This window comes from Oryctolagus cuniculus, chromosome 4 (assembly GCF_964237555.1).
Source record: "Oryctolagus cuniculus chromosome 4, mOryCun1.1, whole genome shotgun sequence".
Taxonomy (NCBI): Eukaryota; Metazoa; Chordata; class Mammalia; order Lagomorpha; family Leporidae; genus Oryctolagus; species Oryctolagus cuniculus.
In genome coordinates, this window is record NC_091435.1 from 83,355,052 (window position 1) to 83,376,372 (window position 21,321).

General features: G+C 47.6%; 1 protein-coding gene and 1 long non-coding RNA gene across 13 annotated transcripts in view; one reads left to right on the plus strand and one right to left on the minus strand.

Annotated features, from left to right (window-relative positions):
• Positions 1-6,302: 6,302 nt before the first annotated feature.
• On the minus strand, positions 6,303-11,135 carry LOC138849308 (uncharacterized). The gene is made up of 2 exons (XR_011387980.1): positions 10,805-11,135; positions 6,303-6,638 (listed from the first exon to the last, which is right to left on the minus strand). It is a non-coding gene; the product is annotated as an uncharacterized lncRNA (long non-coding RNA).
• A 99-nt stretch (positions 11,136-11,234) lies between these two features.
• The window catches only part of SENP5 (SUMO specific peptidase 5), a 52,674-nt gene continuing 42,587 nt past the window's right edge, over positions 11,235-21,321 (plus strand). For 4 of the 12 annotated variants that reach the window (XM_051818946.2, XM_051818948.2, XM_002716529.5 and 1 more), the window contains exon 1: positions 11,260-11,451. The gene's annotated coding sequence lies outside the window, so the exon portion shown is untranslated. Of the gene's footprint in view, positions 11,452-12,459; positions 12,576-17,457; positions 17,522-21,321 lie in introns of those variants that run through there. The other 8 variants (XM_051818947.2, XM_070072313.1, XM_070072314.1 and 5 more) reach the window with 6 other exon arrangements.

A 21,321-nucleotide genomic window follows, 5' to 3' on the forward strand; every position in this document is an offset into this window, starting at 1 on the left:
TCTTCCCTCACCATACTTGAGTCTCTCTACACAGCTGTTGGAGTGAAGTTCCTAAGATGTAAATCAGTTCAAAGCACTGACCTGCTTCAAACTGCCTGGCAGGGCTAAAAGCCCACTTTCTAGGCTCACTCTTGTTCAAATAAAAGTTTTTAAAACTGCAGCTGTTAAGAAAATGAAATGAGGGGCAGACTTCTCTGCCTGGGATTTCCTCATCTCTTACCAGAATGCCTGCTTTACCTCCCAGCTGCTGTGTTTATGATCCAGCTCCCTGCTAGTGCACGCTCTGGGAGGCCACAGGTAATGGCCCAAGTGCTTGAGTCCCTGCTACCCATGTTTGAGACCTAGATTGAGTTTCTGGCTCCTGACTTTGGCCTGGCCCAGTCTTGGCTATTGAAGGCATTTGGGGAGTGAAACACCAAATAGAAGACATCTATCTCCCCATGTATTGTTTGGCCTTTCACATACTTTTAAAAATGAAATCAGGGGAAGGCATTTGGCACAGCAATAAAGTACCATTTGAGAGTCCCACATCCTGTGTTGGAGAGCCTGGGTTCAAGTCCTGGTTGTGTTCCCAGTTCCTGATTCCTGCAAATGTACACCCTAGGAGGCAGCAGTGATGACTTGAGTATTTGGGTCTCTGCTACCATGTGGGAGACCTGGAGTGAATTTGCAGTTCCCGGCTGTTTAGCCTAACCAAGCTCCAGCTGTTTTAGGTACTTGGGGAGTTTACTGGCTGACAGGAGTTCTCTCTCTCTGCCTTTTAAATTGAAAAATCAAAATTCCTTTTTAAAAATGAAACAGGACAGCCCTATTACGCAGTGAACGTCACTTCCTAACCCAGAAGACTTTTAAAAAGATGGTTGTGTCATAGTAACTTCCTACTTTGCTGTTGTGGGGAGGGAAGGCTAGGAGCTGAGGAAAGTGGCCTGTGAAATTCCCTCGCACTGAAGTATGTGAGGCAGAAGTTGGCGTGGATTCAGGCTCCTCATGTCCCAGCAGGCTGTAGTTTTCACTTGTACAGAGAGAAGCATCCCAGCGTTGAGTGTGCCTCATAGCAGACATTCAGCGCAAGTTCCCTGTTTCAGAAAAGAAATAATATATTCTGTTAATTGGCCTTTTGCTTTTAGTTTATTTCTCTTGTTTAAAACAGTTTAGAAGAGTATGCGCCCTTTTGCATATTGGTCCCTGGGCCGTAGTGCAAATGTTTGCCTCCTAGGAGGGGCTGTGAAGGGGTGCCAGGGGAAGGGGCTGTTGGCGTCCTTAAGGTCACTTGTGCCCCAGTTGTGCCTCTCCAAAGTCAGGCTACCCTGGGTTTCCAAGAGGCTCTCTCACAAAGACTCCTTGCCTGCTGGCCAGTGTGGCCCACCGGTGGGGTTTTTGAAAACTCACAGGCCATGTCTTGTTATAGACTTGCTCACGAAAATACAGGGCTTTCATTCCTAGCTTTTATCCCAAACATTTGGTGGGGAAGGGTTGGGGGTGGAGGGAGGTGCTGAGGCCTGCACTGTGGCAGGTGGGTATGGATTTGGTAAGCTTTTAGTCAGTAGGATTTGGTTCTCTCCAGTGACTGTATAATACGCAAGCAAGTCTTGGTGAATTGAACCATCGGGAACAGCACCATGGAAGGCAGCAGGTGATGGATGGCTCAAGCACTGGAGCATGTGGCACACCTGAGAGACCAGACTGAGTTCCTGGATCTGGTCTCCCACATAGGTGGCAGGGACCCAAGTACTTCAGCTGTCGCTGGTTGCCTCCCAGGGTGTGTATTAGCAGGAAGCTGGAACGGAAGCGAAGGAGCTGCGGCTGGAATCAATCACTCATATGGGAAGTGGACATACCAAGCAGCAACTTCACCACTGTGCCAAATGCCCACCCCACTTCCCAAGTGTTTCTGCGGGGCATTGCCTTTCACACCTGTTGTCTCCTTGGATATTTACCACATGGCTGATTGAGAGAAAATGCTCACTTCTAGATACGAGGAAAAGCCAAGGGGGTGAAATCATTGCTCAGTATTTTCCAGCTAGAAATTTGGCCTTTGTAGCATCCTTCAGCTCCTCTGAGTTAATCATAAACAGTTTTCCACCCTCTGACCCCATTGCAGCTGTATTGTTGATTTTGAAGGAATGTCATTGTTTCCATAGCTTATCAAGCCAGAAATGCATCTTAAGTATAATTGCAGTGTTGAACGGTTAGTAAGCAGTCATTGGAAGGACATCTCAAGTGTGTTCCCTGAATGGTTGAGCCAGCGATTGGCTTAGCTTGGCTGAATGGAGTGCTGGGGACACTGTGTGAGGCTCTTCCTGGCCCCTGAGTTCCCTCTAGGGGGCGCTGCTGCCACTCACATGCTCAGAGATGTGTTAGGGATCAAGGCAGCAGTCCTTGCCATTGCTCTGCTGTATTCAGGTTTACTACACCTTCTTGGAAGAATTTAAATGTAGACATCTGACTGTCCAGAGACATAAATTTCTTTTGGTTTTTGAATCAAGCTCAGTATCAGCAAAGCCACATTCTCTCTTTTTTTTTTAAGAATTATTTACGGCGCTGGCACCCCGGGTTCTAGTCCTGGTCGGGGCGCTGGATTCTGTCCCGGTTGCCCCTCTTCCAGGCCAGCTCTCTGCTGTGGCCCGGGAGTGCAGTGGAGGATGGCCCAAGTGCTTGGGCCCTGCACCCCAAGGGAGACCAGGAGAAGCACCTGGCTCCTGCCTTCGGATCAGTGCGGTGCGGCGGCCATTGGAGGGTGAACCAACGGCAAAAGGAAGACCTTTCTCTCTGTCTCTCTCTCTCACTGTCCACTCTGCCTGTCAAAAAAAGGAAGATTAAAAAATAAATAAATAAAAGGCTCCCCAATCCCATCTAAGTCCTGTCCAAAAGGAAAAATTACAGGTTCATGTTTTCAGACCTTTTTCTGTATTATATCTGGATACTGATCAGATGTGTTGACAAAAGCAGTTCTTAAAAGATGCAAAGAAAGTTTATTTTTTGTTTCCTGCTGTTCTAATCCATTTTATGAGGCTTATTCTTCCCTATTGCCTTAATGAAATTTAGAGCAAAGACCCAGACTGGGGTGCTGGTGCTGTGGCATAGCTGGTAAAGCTGCTGCCTGCAGTGCCAGCATCCCAAATGTGCATCGGTTCAAGTCAAGGTTGCTCTACTTCTAATCCAGCTCCCTGCTAATGGATCTGAGAAAACAGCAGAAGATGGCCCAGGTCCTCGGGCCCCTGCACCCATGTGGGAGACCCAGATGAAGCTCCAGGCTTCTGGCTTCAGATCAGCCCAGCTCTGGCTGTTGTGGCCACTTGGGGAATGAATCTCTCTGTAATTCTGCCTTTCAAATAAATCTTAAAAAAAAAATACCCAGGCTGGCATTTTTGTTTTCTTAAGATTATTTATTTGAAAGTCAGGATTACATAAAGAAAGGGAGAGACCAAGATCTTCTGTCCACTGGCTCACTCCCCGATGGCAGCAATGGCCAGGGCTGGGCCAGGCTGAAGACAGGAGCCAGGAGCTTCTTCCACGACCCCTACATTGGTATAGGGGTTCAAACCCTTGGGCCATCTTCCACTATCTTTCCCAGGCTGTTAGCAGGGAGCTGGATCAGAAGTGGTACAGTTGGGACACCAGGCTGCGGCTTTACTGCTGCACCACAACACCATCCCCAACTCAGGCTGTTTTACCAGCAAGTTGTACAAATACTCAAGAAAAAGTATTTCCACTTTTGCACAAATTATTCCAGAATATAGGAAACACTCTCCAAATTCTATTATTGATAACAATACAGTATATAAAATGGAAAATTACACAGCAGACTCAGTTGTAAATGCACAATTATTAAATATCATTAACAAACCAAATTAACTTGATTTTTAAAGATGGGCTGGCATTTTGGCATAATAGGTTAAGCTGCTGCCTGCAATGCCAGCAGTGGGAAATGGGCCCAGCCCTGGCTGTTGTGGCCATTTGGGGAGTGAACCAGCTGATGGAGGATATCTCTCTCCATCTCTAACTGCCTTTCAAAATATATATATACACACACACACATATATATATGAAGACAGCACATGCTCGTCAAGTAGGGCTATGCAAAATTAGTATAATTTAAAAACCATGTGATTCATCATGTTAGGTTAAGTAAGCATCTCCAATGAAGAAAAAACCGTTTAGTAAGATTGAATATCAGTTTGCATAAGTTGACAAACCAGAAGTGAAGTTTTGTAAATTTTTGTTTTCATTTTACCTGAAAGGCAGGTCTTCTTCCATCTGCTGGTTCACTCCACAAATGTGTGTAACAGTCAGGGTTGGAGCAGGCTGAAACCAGGAGCCTGAAAATCCAGGTCTACCGCATGGATGGCAAGGACCCAAATACTTCAGCCATCACCTGCTGCCTCCCAAGGTGCACATTAGTAGGAAATGGAGCCAGGATTTGACTTAGACATTCCAGTGTGGGACGTGGACACTGGTAGAGTAAGGACAAAAGCCTTAGATGTATGTTAGTCCCCTGTGTACGTGACAGAGCAGATCCTAAACTCCCACATTCTTCCTCAGAGCTGGACCCTGCTCTAGTCTTAGCCCAAACCCTCCTCAGCCCTCCCATCTATATGCTAAGAGCCCAGCCTTAGCCTAAGCCCTTCCTGGTATCTTAAGAGTTCAGCTGAGCCGATGCTGTGGCATAGTGGGTAAAACTACCGCCTACAATGCCAGCATCCCATATGGGCACCTGTTTGAGTCCTAGCTGATCACTTCCAATCCAGATTCCTGCTAATGGTCTGGGAAAAAGCAGTAGAAGAGGGCCCACGTGCTTGGGCCCCTGTGGAGACCTGGAAAAAGCTGCTAGCTGTTGCGGCCATCTGGGAGTGAATCAGCAGGTAGAAGATCTTTGTCTCTTTTTTAAAAAACTAAGTTTATTTTTTACGATTTATTTATTAACGTGAGAGGCAGAGTTGCAGACAGAGAGAGGTCCTCCATCTGCTGGTTCACTTCCCAGATGCTGGGTTCACTTCCCAGATGCTGCAACAGCCAGAGCTGCACCGATCCAAAGCCAGGAGCCAGTAGCATCTTCCCAGTCTCACACATGGGTGCAGGGGCCCAAGCACTTGGGCCATCTTCCACTGCTTTCCCAGGCCATCAACAGGGAGCTGGATTGGAAGTAGAGCAGCTGGAACTTGAACTGGCGCACATATGAGATGCCAGCACCACAGGTGGGTGCTTAACCCACTATGCCACAGCATTGGCTCCACTCTGTAATGCTGATTTTCATATAAATAAATTTCTCGGCCGGCTCCGCGGCTCACTAGGTTAATCCTCCGCCTGTAGCGCTGGTACTCCGGGTTCTAGTCCCGGTTGGGGCGCCGGTTCTGTCCCGGTTGCTCCTCTTCCAGTCCAGCTCTCTGCTGTGGCCCGGGAGGGCAGTGGAGGATGGCCCAAGTGCTTGGTTCCCTGCACCTGCGTGGGAGACTGGGAGGAGGCACCTGGCTCCTGGCTTCGGATCGGTGCAGCTCTGGCCATTGCAGCCATTTAGGGGGTGAACCAACAGAAAGAAGACCTGTCTCTCTCCCTCTCTGTCTAACCCTGCCTGTCATTCATACATACATAAATACATAGATACATACATACATACATAAATTTATTATTATTATTATTTTTTTTTTGACAGGCAGAGTGGACAGTGAGAGAGAGAGACAGAGAGAAAGGTCTTCCTTTTGCGGTTGGTTCACCCTCCAATGGCCGCCGCGGCCGGCGCGCTGCGGCCGGCGCACCGCGCTGATCCGATGGCAGGAGCCAGGAGCCAGGTGCTTTTCCTGGTCTCCCATGGGGTGCAGGGCCCAAGCACCTGGGCCATCCTCCACTGCACTCCCGGGCCACAGCAGAGAGCTGGCCTGGAAGAGGGGCAACCGGGACAGAATCCGGCGCCCCAACTGGGACTAGAACCCGGTGTGCCGGCGCCGCTAGGCGGAGGATTAGCCTAGTGAGCCGTGGCGCCGGCCTAAATTTATTTCCCACTATCTCATGTTGTATAGGCCTCCAGCTTGTGTGAGAATCTGCTGTCTGCTGTGTGTTTGCTTTGAGTGAGCCCCTCTCAGGTTTGTTCCCTGAGTAAACCTGTTCTGGCTGTGAGTCTGTGTCCTGCCTCCTCTTTGTCTTGCTCTTCTTTCCTCACAGACATCACAGAGACTTGGCTGCTGCACCAAACGTGGGCCCCCAGGTGAACCTCTATAACATGATAAGGTGTATCTACAACAAGCCTGCAGAAGAAATGCTTACTAGTGAAGCGCTGACCCTTTGAGGATCAGAATAAGATAAGGGTACCCATTATCACCGTTTTTATTTAAACTTGAAATTGAAGATCGTAATTCATACAATTTTTTAAAAACATAAGAACTGGAAAGCAAGGTAAAAACTCGTTTTTTTTTTTTTTCAGATAAGATTTAGAATGCAGGAAACCCTAAAGAACATATTATAAATTGTTAAAATTAATGAGAGGCGTCTGGCGCTTGTGGCATTGCAGGTAAAGCTGCCGCCTGCAGTGCCAGCATCCCGGTTCAAGTCCTGGTTGCTCCACTTCCGATCCAGCTCTCTGCTAGGGCCTGGGAAACAGTGGAAGATGTCCCATGTCCTTGGGCCCCTGCACCCACGTGGGAGACCTAAAAAAAGAATTAAAGAATTAATGAGAAATTTAGCAAGTTGACTGGATGCAAAAGTAATGTGCAAAAGTCGATTATATTGTTAACTGTTATATTGTTAACAACAGAAAATGTAACCCTTGAGGCTAGCATTGTGGCACAATGGGTTAAGCCACAGCCTTCGACGTTGGCATCCCTTATCAGAGCACTAGTTCAATTCCTGGCTGCTCGACTTCCAGTCCAGCTCCCTGCTAAGCAGGGAGAGCAGGCAAGGATGACCTGCATACTTGGGCCCCTGTCTCCCATGTGGGAGATACTGTGGAGTTCTAGGCTCCAGATTTGGCCTGGAGGGGAATCAACCAGCAGATGAAAGATGTCTCTTTCTCTGTCTCGCTCTCACTGTCTGTAACTCCTCCTTTCAAACAAATTTTTTTTTTTTGGACAGGCAGAGTGGACAGTGAGAGAGAGAGACAGAGAGAAAGGTCTTCCTTTGCCGTTGGTTCACTCTCCAATGGCGGCCGCGGCCGGCGCGCTGCGGCTAGCGCACCGCGCTGATCCGATGGCAGGAGCCAGGAGCCAGGTGCTTCTCCTGGTCTCCCATGGGGTGCAGGGCCCAAGCACCTGGGCCATCCTCCACTGCACTCCCTGGCCACAGCAGAGAGCTGGCCTGGAAGAGGGGCAACCGGCACAGAATCCGGCACCCCAACTGGGACTAGAACCCGGTGTGCCGGCGCCGCTAGGCGGAGGATTAGCCTAGTGAGCCGCGGCGCTGGCCCTCAAACAAAATTTCTAAAAATATTTTTCCCTCTGGATTTTTTAAAAGATTTATTTATTTGAGAAACAGAGCAGAGTTAGAGAGAGAGGTCGTCCATCCACTGGTTCACTCCCCAAATGGCCTCAATGGCTGGAGCTGGGCCAATCAGGAGCCAGGAGCTAGGAGCTTCTTTCAGGTCTCCTATAAGGGTGTAGGAGTCCAGGTACTTGGGCCATTTTCTACTGCTTTCCCAGGCCATTAGCAGGGAACTGGATTGGAAAGTAGAACAACCAGGGACTCGAATTGGCACCCACATGGGATCCTGGCTCTGCAGGCCCCAAATAATTAAATCTTTAACAAAGACCCAAGTATTGGGCCCCTGCTCACAACGTGGGAGACCTGGAAGAAGCTCCCGGTTCCTAGCTAAAGATCGGCCCAGCTCTGGCCATTGCAACCATCTGGGGGAGTGAACCAGTGGATGAAAGATTTCTCTCTTTCTCTAACTCTGCCTTTCAAACAATAAATATATCTTTAAAAAAAATCTTGCAAGTCTATAACAGATCAAAAGTATAAAGTACCTAGAAGTAAGTATTCAAGTTATTAAGACCTCAGGGGAACTGTGAAGATTTTATTAAATTTTAAATTTGGGATTGGGAAATGCTTGTGGAAAGCGTGCTGTGCTTGTTGAAAGCTGAAAAATGTTACTGGAAATGGCTGGCCAGAGGTTTTTGTCTTTGGGCAAGAAAGAATTCGGACATGAGAACAGTGGTAAGTGTGTTAGCAAAGTTTAATGAAGAGAAGTACACCTGACAGCCCAGGTGGACATCTCAGGAAGGAACTGAGAACCCAGTCTGTATTCAGACTATTTTTTTTAATTGAGTCCTTTCTCTTTTTTAAAAAATTATAATGTATTTGAGGCCAGCGCCTGCGGCGCCGGCACAACGGGTTCTAGTCCCGGTCGGGGCACCGGATTCTGTCCCGGTTGCCCCTCTTCCAGGCCAGCTCTCTGCTGTGGCCGGGGAGTGCAGTGGAGGATGGCCCAAGATGTTGGGCCCTGCACCCCATGGGAGACCAGGAGAAGTACCTGGTTCCTGCCTTCGGATCAGCGCAGTGTGCCGGCCGCAGCGCACTGGCTGCGGCGGCCATTGGAGGGTGAACCAACAGCAAAGGAAGACCTTTCTCTCTGTCTCTCTCTCTCACTGTCCACTCTGCCTGTCAAAATATATATACATATATATATATAATATATTTGAAAGGCAGAGTTACAGCAGAGAGAGGGAGAGATAGAGGTCTTCCATCTGCTGGCTCACTCCCCAAATGGATGCAATGGCTGGGGCTGAGCCAGGCTGAAGCCAGAAGCTTCCTCCAGGTCTCCATGTGTTTGCAGGGACCCAAGCATTCAGACCATCCTCTGCAGCTTTCCCAGGCGCATGAGCAGAGAGGTGGATTGGAAGTTGAGTAGCCAGGTTTCAAACTGGCGACCATATGGGATGCCAGCATTGCTGGCAGGGACTTAACCTGCTATGCCGTCACAACGAAGGTCCCAACTATAGACTTTGGATTTCACCAGCTTTTCCACTAATATCCTTTTTGCATTCCATAGTCCAATCCAGAATACGACATTGCATTTGATATTAGTAAAATTTTGAGAAAGAGAATCATGGTCTCCACCCATCTCGAATTCCAGTGTTCAGGACGTTCACGTAAACCCTCTGGAGCTCTCCCATGATGTGACTAACAGGCACCCGGGCTAGACTGACCCGGGGAGGTGTTGAGAGCCCTGGGGAAGGCTCGGGGTCTGCGGGAGCGTGGGCTGGGCGGGGCAGCATTCCCAGAGCCGGCCTGGTGTGGGGTGAGTAGCTGCTCTTGAGGAGCACCATGGGAAGCCATGACACAGGCAAGTTTCCTGTTAGGGCCAAGTGGCTGTTCCAAGGTTGCGTCACCTCTCCAAAATGGGTGAAGCTGAGAGGATGTCCAAGTATAGGGAAGGAAAAAGAAATAGTTCAGGCATTTTTGGAACAGGATGATTTGCCGGAGATGAGGAGGAGCAGTGCCGAGTACAATTCATGAGCCAATATTAAGTAATGAGAGTTTAAAATTTAATTCCTGCGGCCGTGCCTGTAAGATTGACCAGAAAGAAACACACAAGTATGGCTAGATGGAGGACATCTTCTGATCTTAGCCCGGGAATTTGAGGCAGGAAAAAGGACTTTGGAAGCTGCATTGATTATACACTCAAGATGAGGCGAATTGATACGTCCTTAGCACTAAGATAATTTTTATTTTAAAAAAAGAATACTTTTGTGCATCACAGGCTTATAAAAGAGATCAAGAAACACACACGTATATAACTGTTAGGTCTACATTTTAGCTGCATCATGCCACTCAGAATAATTTTTTCAGGAGACGTTGTTGTGCACTGGCTTCAGCCTCTGCCTGGGACTCTAGCGTCCCAGACGGAGTGCAAGTTCAAGTAATGGCTACTGCACTTCCCACCCAGCTCCCTCCTAATGCATCCTGGTAGGCAGTGGACAATGACTCCAGTCCTTGAGTTCCTGCCACCCCGCTGGGAGACTAGGATGGAGCTTCAGGCTCCTGGATTCAGCTTGGCCCAGTCCTGGCTGGTGTCATTTTTTTTCTAAAGGTTTATTTATTTATTTGAAAGAGAGATAAAGATAAAGACAGATCTTCCCTCTGCTACTGCCCTCTGTCACTCCCCTAACAACCGCAACAGCCAGGACTGAGTCAGGCCTAAGCCAGGAGCCAGGAGCTTAAGCACTTGGGCCATCCTCTGCTGCCTCCCCAGGGAGGGAGCTGGATTGGAAGTGGAGCAGTTGGGACTCTACTTGGCGCCCACGTGGGATGCCTGTGCTGCAGGCTGCAGCTTTTACCAGCCCCAGTGTTGTGGTCATTTAGGATTAAACCAGTGAATGGAAGATCTTTCTAACCGTTCAAGTAAAAATAAATTTTAAAGTAAGTTTTCAAAGTCTTGTACAAAATTGTCTTGGGCCATATTTTTGTTATATTTTCCTTATAGTTTTAGTAACTTTATTCAACAATACCCATACATTTTTGTATTGTAAATATTTATTGAAATCAATTCATGGAGTAAGACAATGGGGATATTGAAGCAGAAAGGAGGTTAGCAATTCTTCCTACAGAAATCCAGTTTTTAAAACTAAAAAATTATGAAAAGTAGCTAACATTGAAGCTATCTTCCATCATAAATCTATTAGTGTATTTTCTGCCTGTCGGGACTTTGGATTATTTATGTCTCTTTCCTCACTATTGGAGTGACGTCTTGCAAGACAAAGACTGTTCACATTAAAAAAAAAAAAAAAAAAAACAACAAAAAACTATTGCATGAATGAATACAGCCTCAGCAGTTGAGGCTGACGTCCACTTATTCTTGTCTGAGAGAGGACAGATTTACCTCACAGACTTCCTGAGCACTTGCAGGCCTGTCCGTATTTGGAGCTGGGGCTACAACGCCGAGACCTCCTCAGCTGGGGCGGGCAGGGCGCAGAGAACCAGGCAATTAGGATACCAATGGGCAAAATCACGGGAAAGTGGCAAAGCCTGGGCCAGGAGTCAGCGTGCAGTGCAGAAGGGCAGCGGGCTAACGGTCGTGAACTGACTTGGTTCTTTTGTGGGTCAGCACTTGAGGCAGCGCTTCGCACAGCCTCGCCAGTTTCTCCGCCGCGGCTCCGCCAAGTCCTGGCGCGTGCAGACCCGGGCGCCCAGCGGGGCGGGGAGGCCGCGGGGCAGCGGGGGCGGCCGGAAGCGAGGGCATGCGGGCCACGCCCCCCGCGCCGGGCCGTCGCTCGCTCTCCCCGCCTCCCGCACGAGATGCGGGCGGGGCCGCAGGCGAAAGGGCACCGGGGAGATGACGCAGTAAGTGAGCGCCGGCGTCGCGGCGGCAGCTCCAGAGGAAGCCCGGCGGCCGTGGCCGCTGCTTGCAGGCCGGACCCTTTCTAGCTGGCGGAGCTTTCCCTTGCGCTGGCGAAGGCGGGGCCGCAGTCGGGGCTGCCTCGGCGTCTGGGCTGACAGCAGAACAGGTGCGGGCAGCGGGGGACGTAGGTAAGCGGGAGCCAGGACGGCCAGTCGGCCGAATGACTGACGGAGCGACCGCTTGACGGGGCTGACTGGCCACTGCCGCGCCGCTGCGCGCCACCTCAGCGCCCTGGCCCGGAGGCCGCAGGCGCTGCCCTCCCCCACGCTGCAAGCCCGAGGCAGCGGTTTCTCCCCGGCACCGTGTGCCTTTCCGGGGGTGGGCAGGGAGCGCTTCCCGAGGGACCGTTGCCCTCCCCTCTTCTTTCTCTCTCTCTCCCCCTAGCTCTAGCCTTGCGATGCTGGCGCTGAAAAAGCTAGCGCCCCCGGCCGCTCTTCTGCCGCCGGCGAAAGCTTTGAGAGGAAGCGCTGCTGATAGAGGCCCGTCGGCTCCTCCCGTCTTGGAGTCGAGGGCTCGTGTTTGTTCGGACAGCGCTGCCTCCTTCCTGCCTTGGTTCCTGCCCCCGCACTCCCGGGGGCCTTTTCTGGTGGGAGGCTAGGGCACGATTGCACGTTAGGGGGTGGCGAGCCGCGTTTTTCTCGTCTGTCTGCTAGGCCGTGTCAGCCCCCGTTCGGCCACGACCCTGGGGGTGGGGGTTGCGGAGAGGATGTGGGAGTCGGAAGAGCGGAGTTGAAATCCTGGCATGCCATTTCTGCCTCACGTTAGAGACTTTTCGACTTTTTCACTGGTTTCTTAAGTCCTGTATAAATTCGCTGGGAGAAATTAAACGGAGAAAAGCAGAACGTTAGTCCAGAAATGTTTTGCAAATTCAGGCGGTTTAAGAATGTCCAGGACGCTTAATCGTGGCTTCCTAGTTAAGTATTTTGCCTTTCGCACAGCGTAAGTAGCTGTGGAGAAGGGTGCTGGAGGAGGTGCTGGGATCTCGTGTGGTCAGAACACAGCTGCGGTCTGTGCTTCGGATGGGCAGCACCGGGAGGAAGCCAGACTCTGTCCTGTCACCGCCTGCCTCACGCTTACTGATAAAGCGTTCCTGGTCCAGGAGAGCCGACTTAAGTCCGTTTTGCATTTTATTCAAGGTGGTTTTTGCCCAGTGGGCGCTTTGTGGGAGAAACCGCCGGGAGGCTTCATTCACTCCTTGCCCCCGCTAGGAGGAATCCTCTGCGTGTGTTTCTGAAGACCTCTCATTCAGCCGGTAAAACATTGCGGCTTTATGGACGTGCCAGACATTGACTTCTTTGAGTGACTGGATGTTACAGGTCTAAGTTAGTTTGAGGAGATGGCTTTCTGTACCAGAGAGAATATTCACCACCGTGTAGCTTAATGGGCACCAGGTGGCTTGTACAGGTCCCTAGTCAGGCCTCTGATGTGCACCTTTTCTCAGTGGGCAAGTGCAGCCTTCAGTTCCGGTGACAGCAGAAATGGTAGTTTGGAATTTTAAGTCATGCGCACGGAAGGGTCTTTAAATGTCATCTAATCCAGTAGTTCCAAAACCCTGCTGAGGGGGCAGCCTTGTGCTGAAGTGGGTTGGACTCCCCTCCCCCCTATCCCCTGTTGGAGTGCCCTGGCTACTCTGTTCGGGATCCAGCTCCCTGCCAATGAGTCTGGGAAGTAGCAGATGATGGCTCAGATACTTGAGTCTCAGCCACCCGTGTGGAAGATCTGAATATTGTTCTTGACTCCTGGCTCTTGTGGGCATTTGGGGAGTGAACCAGTGAATGATCGATTCATATTCTCTCTCTCCCCCTCTCCCTCCCTCCCTCCCTTTCTCTCTCTCCCTCCCTCACTCTCACCTTCTGTCTCTTCCTCTCCATCTGTCCCTCTCCTCTTCCTTTTCAAACAAACTTAAGACTTGGCTGGTCATTAGAATCATATGGGGAATTAAAATTCCAGAAGTCTGGTCCCCATTTCAGTAGATCTGAATGGGTCTCAGGTACTTGTGTTTTTTAAAAGGCTTCTCAGGTGATACTCATGGTTTTAAAAAGTTTCACATTTTAGTTTGTAACAGCCTCAGAGATGCCCAGCTAGTTTTAATTCCTTAATTTTTTTCTTCTTTTCCTTAACAAGCTTATTTATTTGAATCTATTTCAGATTTTATAATACCTTGACTCCAGAAGGGGGAAAACAGTCCTTCTAGTTAGTTGCTCTGTGTAAGCTGATTTCTGATAGACTTTTATACTAAGGTATAAAAATTATGGAAAAATTCAGTTTAAGAGTATTTTGCTTATGTTTGGCTTATCAAACCCAGAGCTCTATGCATAGGCTTTTTCCTCCTTTCTTAGCCAGGTATGGGTGATCACTTAATTTGTATTACTAGCCAGCTTCCTACAAAGCTCATTTGAGAACAGGGCTCTGTGCTTTTCTAACTGCCTTATAAACATCTATTTTAAATAGATCTGAGCTGTGTATCCAACAATATGCATCCACTTGGATTTCTTAGTCATGTCACATTCAACATGTTGGAAACTTAGGGCATAGCCAGTATAACCTTTCCTCAGTTGTTCCTTGTTTGTGTGCTGTATAAATAATACCACTGTCTATCCAGTAACTCATATTGGAACCCTCACCTCCTTCAGATATTGGTCTTTTTTTTTTTTTTAAGATTTATTTATTTTATTCGAAAGGCAGAGTTTCAGAGAGAGGAAGAGACAGAGATCTTCCGTTTGCTGGTTCATTCTCCAAATGGCCATAGCAGCCAGGACTGGGCCAGGCCAAAGCCAGGAACCAGGAGCTTTATCTGTGTCTCCTATGTGGGTGGTAGGAGCTCAAGCACTTGGGCCATCTTCCACTGTTTTCCCAGGTACATTATCAGGAAGCTGGATTGGAAATGGAGCAGCTAAGACTCAAACCGGCACCCATATGGGATGCCAGCATCACAGGTTGCCCCTCAACCCACTGAGCCACAATGCCAGAGGGTGAGGTAGGGACCATATAGGCTTTGTGCAAGTCCTGTCATTTTGGTGTCCTGAAAAATCTTTTTTTTTTTAAAGATTTAATTTATTTGAAAGGCAAAGTTATTGAGAGAGGGGAGGGGGGAGATATCTTCCATCAGCTGGTTCACTCTCCAAATTGGCCACAACAGCAGGCCAAAGCCAGGAGCCAGATGCTTCACCCAGGTCTCCCACATGGGTGCAGGGGCCCAAGCACTTGGGCCATCTTCCACTGCTTTCCCAGGCACATTAGAAGGGAACTGAATCAGAAGTAGAGCAGCTGAGACTGGAACTGGCACCCATATGGGATGCTGATGTTGCATGCAGTGGCTTAATCTGAAAATCTGTTGTGCCACAACACTGTCCCCCTGAAAAATCTTAATTCAGTTTGCTACACTTTCCCAGTTTTCCTCCTTAATATAAGTGGCTATTGTAGCATGTCTGTAATACCCTCCTAACATTGCCTTTGACATGGCTTTGTCAGCCATTCTACGTACTGCAGATAGAATAATCTTTCAAGAATATCAATGAGATCCTGTATTCCTTTTTTTCTTTCAGTGACTTCACACCATCCTTATGTTAAAATAACAGTGTTGGGCTGGTGCCGTGGCTCACTTGGTTAATCCTCCGCCTGCAGCTCTGGAATCCCATATGGGTGCCAGGTTCTAGTCCCGATTGTTCCTCTTCCAGTCCAGCTCTCTGCTGTGGCTCAGGAAAGCAGTGGAGGATGGCCCAGGTGCTTGGGCCCCTGCACCCACGTGGGAGGCCGGGAGGAAGCACCTGGCTCCTGGCTTCAGATCGGCACAGCGCCGGCCGTGGCAGCCATTTGGGGAGTGAACCAGCAGAAAGAAGACCCTTCTCTCTCTCTCTCTCTCTCTCTCTCTCTCTCTCTTTCTCTCTCTTTCACTGTCTGTAACTCTACCTGTTAAATAAATTTTTTTTAAAAAGCATCATTAATTTAGCTTCTCTTCTATGTTTACCTCTTCAGCTCCTCTTTTGTTTCTTAAAAATTTTTTTTAACTTTTATTTAATGAATATAAATTTCCAAAGTATGACTTATGGATTACAATGGCTTCCCCCCCATACTGTCCCTCCCACCCACAACCCTCCCCTTTCCCACTCCCTCTCCCCTTCCATTCACATCAAGATTCATTTTTGATTATCTTAATATACAGAAGATCAGCTTAGTATACATTAAGGATTTCAACAGTTTGCTCCCACACAGAAACATAAAGTGAAAAATAATAGATGATTTTTTTTAAATGATGATGAAATCAGAGCAGACCTATTGTCATGTTTAATCCCAGTGAGAGTCAAGTTGGGAATTGATAATTTCTTTTTTTTTTTTTTTTTACAGAGGATCAGTTTAGTATGCATTAAGTAAAGATTTCAACAGTTTGCACCCCCATAGAAACACAAAGTGAAATATATTGTTTGAGTACTCGTTATAGCATTAAATCTCAATGCACAGCACATTAAGGACAGAGATCCTACATGAGGAGTAAGTGCACAGTGACTCCTGTTGTTGACTTTACCAGTTGACACTCCTGTCTATGGCATCAGTAATCTCCCTATGCTCCAGTCATGAGTTTCCAAGGCTATGGAAGCCCTCTGAGTCTCCGACTCTTACCTTGTTTAGACAAGGTCATAGTCAAAGTGGAGGTTCTCTCCTCCCTTCAGAGAAAGGTACCTCCTTCTTTGATGACCTGTTCTTTCCACTGGGATCTCACTCACAGAGATCTTTTGCCAGAGTGTCTTGGCTTTCCATGCCTGAAATACTCTCATGGGCTTTTCAGCCAGATCCGAATGCCTTTAGGGCTGATTCTGAGGCCAGAGTGCTATTTAGGACATCTGCCATTCTATGAGTCTGCTGAGTATCTCACTTCCCATGTTGGATCACTCTCCCCTTTATTTATTCTATCGGTTAGCGTTAGCAGGTACTAGACTTGTCTATGTGCTCCCTTTGACTCCCAGTCCCTCCACCATGACCAACTGTGAACTGAAATTGATCACCTGGAACAGTGAGATGGCATTGGTACATGCCACCTCGATGGGATTGAATTGGAATCCCCTGGTATGCTTCCAACTCCACCACTTGGGGCAAGTCAGCCTGAGCATGTCCCAAATTATACATCTCTTCCCTCTCCCATTCCCACTCCCATGTTCAACAGGGATTTTTTTGAAAAGCAGCTCCCATCCAACTGTTGGTTCAGTTCTCAAAATGCACATGAACTTAGAACTCAATTCGGTACTCCTGATCACTTGAGCCATCATCTACTGCTCAGTGTGTTTACCAGCAGGAAGCTGAAATCAGGAGTGGGACCAGGACTTGAATCCAGGCACTCTAATGTGGAATGCAGAAGCTCCAACTCATGTTTCAGCCACCGTGACAAATGCCTGCCCCCAGGTGCTTTTTTGATACTGAAGTTCTTTCAGTTCCTTTGAATACATTCCCCTTCTTAAAATATATATGTATGTGTATATATATATGAATATATGTGTGTGTGTGTATATATATATATTTTTGAAAGGCAGAATTAGAGACATAAAGAGCTTCCATCTGCTAGTTCATTCCCCAAATGGCCTCAATGGCCAGGGCGGGACCAGGCCAAAGCCAGGAGCCTGGTACTTGATCCTATCTCTCCTGTGGGTGGCAGAGTTCCTAGCACTTGAGCCACCTTATGTTGCTTTCCCAGGCACTTTAGCAGAGAGTGAATTGGAAGTTGAGCAATTGGGATCAAACTGGTGCCCATATGGGATGACGATGTCACAGATGGTAGCTTAACTTGCTATACCATAACACTGGTTCTTTTAATCTTAATCTTTTAATTTAGGACAGTTCTGATTTTGTCTTTCCTGACCTTGATTGACATATTTAAAGAGTATTGGCCAGTTATTCTGTGTGTTCCTCAATTTGGGTTGGTTTCTAATTTCCTCATGATTAACTCCAGATTTTTTTCACATTTACTTCACTTTATTTGAGAGGAAAACTTTCCATCTGCAGGTTCATTTCCCAAATGCAACAGAAGGCTGAAGCTGGGAATTCAGTCCGGGTTCTCTTTGTGGGTGGCAGGAACCCAACTATTTGAACTATCACTTGTTGCCTCCCCAACTATTTGAACTATCACTTGTTGCCTCCCAGGGTGCACATTAGCAAGAAACTGGAATGAAGAGCCAGGACGAGGACCTGAAAGACACTGCAGTATTGGTTGTAGGTGTCTTTAACTACTAAGCCAAATGCCTGCTCCCAAGTTAAATATATATTTGTGCTATATCAGAAAACAAATCATGTCCATGTACCGATGATGTTAACCTGATCAACTGGTTACAGCTATTTGGCCAGGTTTTTCCATCCAGAGTCATTATTCATTCCTAATTTGAAGTATCTTGTGGGAAATACTTGGATACTGTGCTTTGTGGGAGATACTTTGAGGCTGTATAAATATCTTGTTTCTGATTATTGTTTTGCCCTCTAATTTTAGCATCTTTGTTTCTTGTCTGAGTCAGTTACTTCTTAGAGGAGTTGCAAATTGTGACTTTGCCTTTTTTCCATTTTCTGCATTTCTTCAGTATTTACTGACTTGAAATTCTGTGTGAGGAAGAGCCACCTTTTCTCCCTGTTTAGTCAGTTTTTGTATCACTGTAAGCTTAAGGGTATTTTATTTTTGGTTATAAGCCCTTTTTTTAAGATTTTATTTATTTGAAAGGCAGAGTTACATAGAAAAGGAGAGAGAAAGATCTTCCATCTGCTGGTTTATTCCACAAATGGCTGCAATGCTCAGGGTTGGGCCACACTGAAGACAGGAGCTGCATCTGGGTCTCCCACATGGGTAGCAGGGTCCTAAGCACTTGAATAATCTTCCATTGCTTTCCCAGGCACATCAGTAAAGAGTTGAATTGGAAGCAGAGCACCTGGGACTTGAACTGGTGCCCATAAGCGATGCTGGCATTACAAGCAGTAGCTTAACCTGCTGTGCCACAGCCCTGGTTTCATGACTTATTTCTGTCATTATGCATTTGGCCATTGTGAGTTCCTTTGGGTTGACTCCTGTGTTTTGACATTTTATTTTTTGAGCACTTTTCTATTTTCATGCACTAATGATATTCCATCTTTTTTTTTTTTTTTTTTTTTTTTTTTTTTTGACAGAGTGGACAGTGAGAGAGAGAGACAGAGAGAAAGGTCTTCCTTTTTCCGTTGGTTCACCCCACAATGGCCACTGCGGCCGGCGCACCGCGCTGATCCGAAGCCAGGAGCCAGGTGCTTCTCCTGGTCTCCCATGCGGGTGCAGGGCCCAAGTACTTGGGCCATCCTCCACTGCACTCTCAGGCCACAGCAGAGAGCTGGACTGGAAGAGGGGCAACCGGGACAGAATCCGGTGCCCCGACTGGGACTAGAACCCAGTGTGTCAGCGCCTCAAGTGGAGGATTAGCCTAGTGAGCTGCGGTGCTGGCTGATATTCCATCTTTAAATGAAGTTTTATAATATTTAGAAATCAAGATCTGAGTGCTAGGAATGCTCTTTTTTACTACACTGATGTTGCTTCTAAGCCCACTAAGTGTATAGTGCTAGATGGTATGTAATGTGTTGGCTAAGGTAATTGATTTCCTGGTACCCACATGGGAGACCTGGTTTGAGTTCCTGGCCCCAGTTTGGGCCTAATCCAATCCTGGCCATTTTATGCATGTAAGAAGTGAATCAGTGGATGGGAGTTCCTTCTGTGTGTCTGCATCTCAAAAATAAAAACAAAACTATGAAAATCTCTTTTTCTTTAATGTGTGTGCCAGTTTTCTTATGAGTGAAGTTAACTATCTTAATATTAAGACTCACTTCGAAATCTATTTGTGAATTGTCTCCTCATGTCTTTTTGTCAGGCTTACTGTCGTTTATTCCTCAATTTAAGAGGTCTTGGTGCCAGCACTGTGGCGTAGCAGGTAAAGCCATTGCCTGCAATGTCGACATCCCATATGGGCACCAATTCGAGTCCCGGCTTCTCCACTTCCGATCCAGCTCTTTGCTATGGCCTGGGAAAGCAGTACAAGATAGCCCAAGTCCTTGGGCCCCTGCACCCATGTGGGAGACCTGGAAGAAATTCCTGGCTCCTGGCTTCGGATAGGTGTAGCTGCAGCCATCTGGGGAGTGAACTAGCAGCTGAAAGACTTCTCTCCCTCTCTGCCTCTGCCTCTCTGTAGCTCTGCCTTTCAAATAAATAAATCTTTAAAAAAAAAAAAAAAAGAGTTCTTTATGTATTAGGAGTATTAGCCCTATGTGCTGTATGTTACCAGTATCTTCCAGTTTGAGTTGTCTTTTGACTTATTTTTTTTTCAAGATTTATTTATTTGGGCTGGTGCCGTGGCTCACTAGGCTAATCCTCCGCCTTGCGGCGCCGGCACACCGGGTTCTAGTCCCGGTCGGGGCGCCGGATTCTGTCCCGGTTGGCCCTCTTCCAGGCCAGCTCTCTGCTGTGGCCCGGGAGTGCAGTGGAGGATGGCCCAAGATCTTGGGCCCTGCACCACATGGGAGACCAGGATAAGTACCTGGCTCCTGCCATCGGATCAGTGCGGTGCGCTGGCCGCGGCCGCTGCAGCAGCCATTGGAGGGTGAACCAATGGCACAGGAAGACCTTTCTCTCTGTCTCTCTGTCTCTCTCTCTCACTATCCACTCTGCCTGTCAAAAAAAAAAAAAAAAAAAAAAAAGATTTATTTGAAATGCAGAGTTACAGTGAGGCAGAGCGAAGAGATAGAGGTCTTTCATCCACTGGTTCACCCCCTAGATGACTGCAACGGCCAGAGCTGCACCGATCCGTTTCCTCTAGGTTTCACGTGGTTGCAGGGGCCCAAAGACTTGGGCCATCTTTTACTGCTTTCCCAGGCAATAGCAGAGAGCTAGATTGGAAGAGGAGATGCTGGAACTCAAACTGGTGCCTATATGGGATACTGGCACTGCAGGTGGCAGCTCTATCCGCTACGCCACAGCACTAGCCCCTTGACTTATTTTTTAAATTTCCAAGCTCCCTATGGTTGTCTTCCTGCTATTTTTATGTTTAAAAATTTATTTATTTATTAAATTTATTTGAAAGAGGCAGAGATATTTCCCATCTACTGGTTCACTCCCCAGATGCTAGTAACACCTGGAGTCAGCCCCAGAACTTAACCTGGGCCTCCCATGTGACTACTTGAGCCATCACCTGCTGTGTCCTGGGGTGTGGATTAGCAGAAAACTATTAGAATTGGAGAATTTAGACACTCCAGTATGGGATGCATACATTCCAAGTAACGTCTTAACTGTTCCTGCCCCTCTACTCTTCATTTTTTACTTCAAAGTCCCCTTTTTTATTTTTGATGATTCCTTTTTAAGATTTATTTGAAAGGCAGAGCAGCAGAGAGAGTGAGAATCAGTGAAAGATCTTCTGTCCACTGGTTCACTCCCCAAATGCCTGCAACAGCCAGGTCTGAGCCAGGTGGAAGGCTCCCACATGGCTGGCAGGAGCCTAAGCACCTAAGCCATCTTCTGCTATCTTTCCAGATGCATTAGCAGGAAGCTAGATAGAAAACAGCGTAGCTAGGACTCAGACTGACATTCTGATATGGTATGCAAGCTTTACAAGTGGTACCTTAATCCACTATGCCATAATGTCTGTTCCTGTCCAATCTTTTTTTTTTTTTTTTTTTTTTTTTTGAAAGAGTTACAAAGAGAAAGAGACTCCATCTGCTGGCTCACTCCTCAAGTGGCCACAATGGCCAGGGCTGAGCCAGGCCAAAGCCAGGAGCTTCATCCATGTCTCCCACATGGATGCAGGGGACCAAAGACCTGGGTCGTCATCTGCTGCTTTCCCAGTTGCATTAGCAAGGAGGTCAATCAGAAGTGGAGTAGCTGGGACTCAAAAACCAGAGCCCATATGGGTTGCTGGCACTGCAAGTGGTAGTTTAATCCACTACACCACAGCCCCAGCCCCAAGCCCTGGATTTTTGCCTTTTAAAAATCCAATTTCTGGGCTGGTGTTGTGATGTAA